Below are 7,279 nucleotides of genomic sequence, written 5' to 3' on the forward strand. Positions count from 1 at the left end.
CACAGAAGACCAAACGAATAAAGTAAGCCTTGTCTTATGAGCATTTAGTGATTGTCCAAATTTGCTAAAAAACTGGTTTTAGTGGGGTTTAAAGTTTCAAAGGCGGATCGGGAAATTGTCGTTAAAGAAGGTGCAATATATGTGAGCATCCTTTTGAATTGCGTCTCCTACACTCCGATCCAAAGTCAATAGGACATAACGTGTTTGCATGGGAAGTTGATGCTACTTCCCCAATTTCTTCTTAACAGTTCCTATTCTGAAATGGTGCATTTCAACGTAGTTTATAACTGTTTTCCTTTATTGACATAACATGGAAACTTAGATTTAAAGGGATGGGGGGGGGGGGGCGCAGCTGGTGCCGTTAGTTGGGCAGGTAGGCTCAATAAATAACTTAATTATTTAAACCCTGGATATAAAGTCAATACTTGGAAGATTACTTGCCTTCATAAAACAAAACAGAGGATTGAATATAGCAGCCTTATATAAGCTTTTAGTCCTTTGATTTAATGAAAGCTTTGCACGTTATCTTTAAAACCGTCTTTAGCTGAATCTACTAAGCTTTCAGAGTTTATGAAAAATTTGCAGATTCATGTTATCTTTATACTGAATTTGACTGGCATGGAATATTTTGGCATGTGACGACGTCATTTTCTTCAAATCTTTTACAAAGGTTAATCATTTGGAAGAAAATATTAGCTAATATGAAACTGTGTGTGATGCTCATAGTTTCAAACAATGACTGCATCTTATCTTTGAAAAGCTTTTGCACTATGCTGTGAATTGTATTCCTCCGCATGCAGATAGAGGTGGGATCCAATATTATTAAGTACTTGGGGTTTATCTATTAGTTTATTAATATTTTTTTTTATTTCCTCAAGTTAATGCATACTTTGATAAGATTAACCTTTTACGGGTTTTTTATTCATGGTTGTTGGGATAAGAGTGAGGTTTGTGCACGTAAACTGGTTTAGACTCCCAGTAAATTTACAGTGTATTGACCGTTACGAGGCGGTACCTAACAATCCTTGGTAAACATACTTAGTGTTTTTATATAGTATATATGCACTGTGCTGTTTGTGGAGTTTTGTACTGTCATTCCATGTTGTTTTTTGTGATTTTTTGTTTTTGTGTTTTATGTCTTTGGCGTTTACCCAGTACTATTAAACGGGGGTTTAATATTTTTAAACTTTTGGCTACTGAGATTGTTTCTGTATTTTTTCACATAGGTATTTATATAAAATAACTAAGCGACAAAAAATATACATTGATTGTTATGACTTTATAGGAAGGATCGCATAAGACACATTTCTTGATTAAAATGAAGCTTACACAGGCCATTGTCATGCAACACAATATAGTGAATTACAATAATTTCAACATAAGTTTACGGAGAATTAAGATTTGTTTGAATTTTATTTATCATCATAAATTTGTAAGTATTCAATATCTTAACCAGACGATAATCACTTTGTAGAATTTATGTTTATATGCAGTTTCGATGCAGCGTTAGTCTATTTATATGAAAATAGAAGGAAAGATGTTCGGGACGAAGCTCCTACCTCGAGAGACCGCCGGTTCTCGAACGGCCGCCTGTTCGAACGACCGCAGTTTAACAGTATTTATACATGTCAATCCCGCTAATAGAGACTTAGACACAGGCAGAATATTCTTTCATGCTGTTGCAACACATACTGACATTACGTTGAACAGTAAACAGAAAAATATTATATTTATAATGACATTTAATTTGATTACGATCTACATGGTAATGTATAGAAACGAACCTCGTAATTTAATATGTATACAATTTATGAATATTTCAACAGTACTCATTCAACTGTTGACCTTTAAGTGTTACCTTAAGGACTTGTTCATGTGCACGACACGCCGCCTCATAATGGTGAACCTTCAAGGCAACAGCCATTTGAAAATCCTATTATAAATGATAGAAAAAGCCTGGAAAAGTTTCTGTCCGGATGGATGGATGAAATTCCTATAATGCATGGTAAAGTTAAACACCGGACTAGGTTCAGTCAAAATAAGTTTTGTCGACAGTATTCATTTTGGCATTCAACCTATAAGTGTGCCCTTCACCTCTGACGTACAAATCTGGCTCTTATGCGCTATGGTCGTCATGGTGAACCTTTATACTTGATTAAGATATAGTTCGGACGGCTGCACTTACAAACACACACTAACCCACGGAACAGCCATTGTGACAGATTTGTAGAGATAACCGCAAGCGAGCTCGACAACTATTACAAACTCACTACATCATGATCATTATTTAACATGACACTGACGCTGAACTGTTGTGACCAGCCTCCAGAACTTGTGGATTTTCATTAATGTATGTATTGTAAACATAGATTGATGACATCTTTTAGAAACTTGTAATTAGTACGCTATTATTATTCGCCAAATGTGTTAAGGATGCAGAGTTGCTTTTGATATTAATGCACTATAAATAAGACTTTCAAATTCAAGCTGAAATCAGGGCAATACTTTTTTTTTTAAATATACGTATATAAATGGACTTTATGTTTAGAAGACCTGTGACGATGCACTCTTACTCCCAAAAAATATCTAACACAATTAATACAAATGTTTTTACTTACCTAAACGGATGAATAATTAACGAAGACAATAGATCTTATGAAGGATACCGTGTTTAATTTAAAAGAAAGGTCAATTCAACACGGTAATTCTACCTTATGAGACGTTAGTTTATTACTGTAAATCCTTTATTAGTCACCAGTCATTTAATATTTGTGCGTTTTCAGCTATTTAATAAACGGTTACAATCCTGTTATCAGTAAGTAACATTTTCTATAAATGCATTATTAAATAAGTTATTAAAGTTGTATCACTCAAAATTCATGATGGTTATATGTGTGTATAGACTGATATTAAATAAGAGTGTCTTCTAAGGAATAATTACTATTGTTGTGCGTTCATGCCGCATGTAGGTTGGTATGTAGGTGCGATTCCGATCGTTTATACTGCAAAAACAGACAGATAAAAGGAATTTGCTATTCTACGATCATCATTAGATATGTATGCGCATGCGTGAAAAATGGCGGTTCAAAATTCAAACAGTGATAAAAAATGGATTTCTTATTGTTTTATAAAGGATATATTTATTTAAATTAGCTACTGTGGTACTCTATTGACTTATGAATCACTTGTAATGACAAGGGAACGAAAGAACTGAAAAGCTTTGCAAGGAGAACAATGACAAAAGACTCCAAGTAAACGGAGGGAACACAAACGAAAACAAGCAATGGACATTATCAACGATAAAAGCAATGATACGGGTCATGGTAGTAACAGTGGTTTTACAAATAGCGAATATTAACTATCGCAGACCCCACCATCACAGTATTGCTGCCCTGGGTACATGCATCCCCAAAATATGAACATGGCAGCAAGCCCATACCGGGTCTGGGGATCGGACAGACAATGCCCAATTCACCTGGGTCAGTGAACAACGACATAGTTACTATGCAAAATAAGCGATTAGATAATATGGATAGTAACCTTGCTCGCCTAGACTCCATTCAATCTAGGGTAAACACCATAAATACCCGAATACAAAGCAGGGAATGCAAAGGTCAATGATCTCTAGAGCAAGGTGCGTACATTGAGCGATGTCGCGAATTTGACAGCCAAACCTTTTCCGAAAAAAGTAAACAAAATAAAGCCTTGGATATCTTTATCCAAATAAATGAAGACGTTTGACGATTAGCATAGTCTAACAGAGACTACGCTGAAATCTAAGATATTAGATTTAAAATGCCGCATTATGTGTGACAATTTATTGTTCCACAAAATTCCTGAGGAAAAAGATGAAAACTGGGATTAAAAGATACTTGATACTATTTAAGAAAAGCTTAAAAAAGACAATGCTACTCAAGTAATCCCCTGATCGTGAGAAAGTTCGTCGGGCGGCGAAGGAACTAAAGGAGACACAGAACGGAATCTCTGAACAGTTTCTCAAGCAGGTTGTGGATCAGCGCCGGAAACTGATTCCCATCAAGCTCCAGCCCGGCGCTTATCAAGGTCGATAAACTCTTTATCAACAACCACCTTTACCGCGGCCTCTGTTAGGAATTATGTGAGAATAATCTTAAGTTCCTTTCCTGGAACGTAGAAAGACTTACCCTTCAGAAAAAAGTCGTCGAAAGATTTTGTTGATCTCATCTGTGAGTATGACATAATATGCCTGAGTGAGTCATAGACAAATACGAACTCGATTATTGACATAAAAGGATAGTCTAACCCTAATCATTTTCACCGTAAATACCAACATCGAAAAGCGAAACGGTCAAGTGGAGGCCTTATTGTATATATTAAGTGTAATTAAGAGTTAATTGTATTTAAACGAATAGCCAATAGCGCTCCCTGCTTGGTACCCCTTGCTGGGGATCACGCGATTCTGGCGGGCTTATCAGCGTTTTTGTCCGGCGTGGGTATTCTTCGCGCGCTAAGCAACTGAGCAACTTGAATTTGTATGTAATGGATTATGGTTATTTTGGACTAATTTAAGTGATTGTTAGTGAAGATAAAGTGTACAATGGAAGAAGAAAACGTTCCTCAAAGCGGGTTTAACTTTGATACGTGGGCCACAGACATTAAACTATCGAGAAAAGTGATGCACATCTTACGCCAAGAGGAGTTGGTAACTAAAGAAGCATTGACACTTGTTAGTGAATCGGATTTAAAAACCATAGGATTACCATTTGGGTCAATCAAAGTCCTTCTTCAGGAGGTAAAGTTGTGGAGAAGTGAAAACAGTCAACCCGAACTTTAGACAGAAGCTACAGTAGCAGCAGGCACGTCCAACGCGATTACACTAGATAGCGCTGGTAGGTCACTTGATAATTTACTAGCTACCGGCATTCCACAACTTGAGACTGCCCCTCCCCAAACGAACGCGGAAATCCTTTTCATGGATCCGCGATCAATTCTAACACTGAAGGCTCAGTCGCGAAAAGCCGCTCACATAACACAGTTTTAATCAGAAAAATCAAAACGACGCCGCCAAAACAGACGCAAGGAGTACATTTTACGGTCCGATGCGGAGGAGACCTTGGTGTTGAAAACCGAGGATGAACATCCTTACCTTGGGATCTTGATTGAATAGTGGGGTGCTGCCAACATGCGCCTACTAAATCATTGCTAGTCACCAAGGAAATCGAACGAGGGGACATTGAGTTTTACCTCGCATACTCAACACGGATATTCGAATTCTCTGCAAACTACGAATGGAACAGTGTTCTTAATTATGACTTTCACTACCGCGAACTGCAAGCGCAACACCAATTCAAATGGGGTACGTTTACCCCTCATATGGAAATGCAGCTCCTTATCTTAAGGCGCCCAAAGACAATCCCTACCGCTCCTCCAAATCAACCGCACCGGAAGTTGAGCGAAAGGATTCTTCCGGCACAAAAAAACTACCAACCCGATCTACATCATTAATTTTTGACGCATGGAAACGAAATATGCCATCCGATTATCCTGACCGTGAATTTCTGCTGTCGGGCATCAATCATGGATTTCACATTGTGAATACGGAGGAATTGTCGTACAGTGTTGAAATGAAAAATTATTCGTCGGCCACTAATATACAAATGCGCGCGCAAAGGGAAACCCAAATCAAGACGGAACTTGAAAACGGGCACTATAAAATTGTCGACGAAAAGCCGTTTAGCATTAGGGACAGTTCCTAAGAAACAATCAAAGGTGAGATTAATTCATGATTGCAGTCGGCCACCAGGATTTGCCGTTAACGATTTCGCGCACCCAGAACAATTCAAATATCAATCTATCAAAGACGCAATTAAATTGATAACGCCAAACTGCTATATGGCCAAACTTGATTTGCAAAATGCTTATAGAAGTGTAAAAATTCACCCAACAAATTATAAAGCAACTGGACTAAAATGGAAGTTTAGTACTGATAAGAACTTTACATACATGGTAGAAACAAGATTACCTTTCGGTGCACCTTTCGGTGCATCGAAATCTCCTATGATATTTCATAGAATAACTCAGGCAGTGCGTGTGATCATGCAACAAAGGGGATATCAAACGTTAATTGTCTACCTAGATGATTTTCTCATCTTCGGAAATACCTTCAAAGAATGTCAGCAAGCCCTTCATGAACTAATACGTTTAGTGCGCGCATTAGGTTTTCAAATTAATTACAACAAGATCGAAGGCCCTTCAGAGGACCTCACATTCCTTGGCCTTGTGCTGGACTCTGTTAACATGACAAAACGCATACCCGAGATCAAAATTCATGAAACACAACTGTTGTTACAAACTATGTTAAGTTCAAAGAAAGTTATTAAACGCAGTATTCAACTAGTGGTCGGCAAACTTAATTGGTTATCATCTTGTATTTATGGTGGAAGGTTTTAACATGCGGAGACTTATAGACAGTGCAAATAAACTTCAGTATCTTTCGCACCGAAGACGAGTTACGCAGGACATAAAATTAGACATGTTGTGGTGGTTGGAGTTTATGAAAGCGTTCAACGGAACAATGAAGATTATTGACGATAGATCGGCCTTGTCAATTAGTATCGATGCTTGTAGACAGCGAGTTGGTCCTTTTATCAGGGAGATTTTATTTACATGCCATGGGCCCCAAAGACTGCCTTGTTAACTATAAATTACCTGGAAGTTTATCCTTAGAAATAGCGGCCAGAAGATGGTCTCATCTATGAAAAAATAGATTAGTGTACATTCATTGCGATAACGTTGCAGCATGTGCAATAATTAATAAAGGCTCTTCTTAACATCCCACTGCTATGGATTCTCTACGGCGCGTGTTTTGGTTGAGCGCTTACTATAACTTTCGAATAAAAGCTGTGTTCTATCCGGGGAGATATAATATTTTGGCTGACAATGTTTTTCGTTTGCATGAACATAATGGTGATCAACGTTAATATCACAAAAAGTCGGATTTTATCATTACAGGTACTTATAACGGAAGGTGAGCTTGATAAAGATGCGCAGTTCTTCTACAGCAATGCGTATTCGGATAATACGAAAAGAACGTATACGTCACACAAAAACTCTTACATAAACTTTTGCACCCAGGCTTGGATACCTTGCTATACCTGCATCCACACAAACATTGTGCCATTATGCTGCGTTTCTCTCAAAATCGATGAAGTTTAATTCTATAAAACAATATCTGAACATTGTTCGTATATTTCACGCTGGATGGAATTTACCCAATCCATTGTCAAACAATTTGATACTT

This window comes from Mya arenaria, chromosome 5 (genome assembly GCF_026914265.1).
Source record: "Mya arenaria isolate MELC-2E11 chromosome 5, ASM2691426v1".
NCBI classification, from domain to species: Eukaryota; Metazoa; Mollusca; class Bivalvia; order Myida; family Myidae; genus Mya; species Mya arenaria.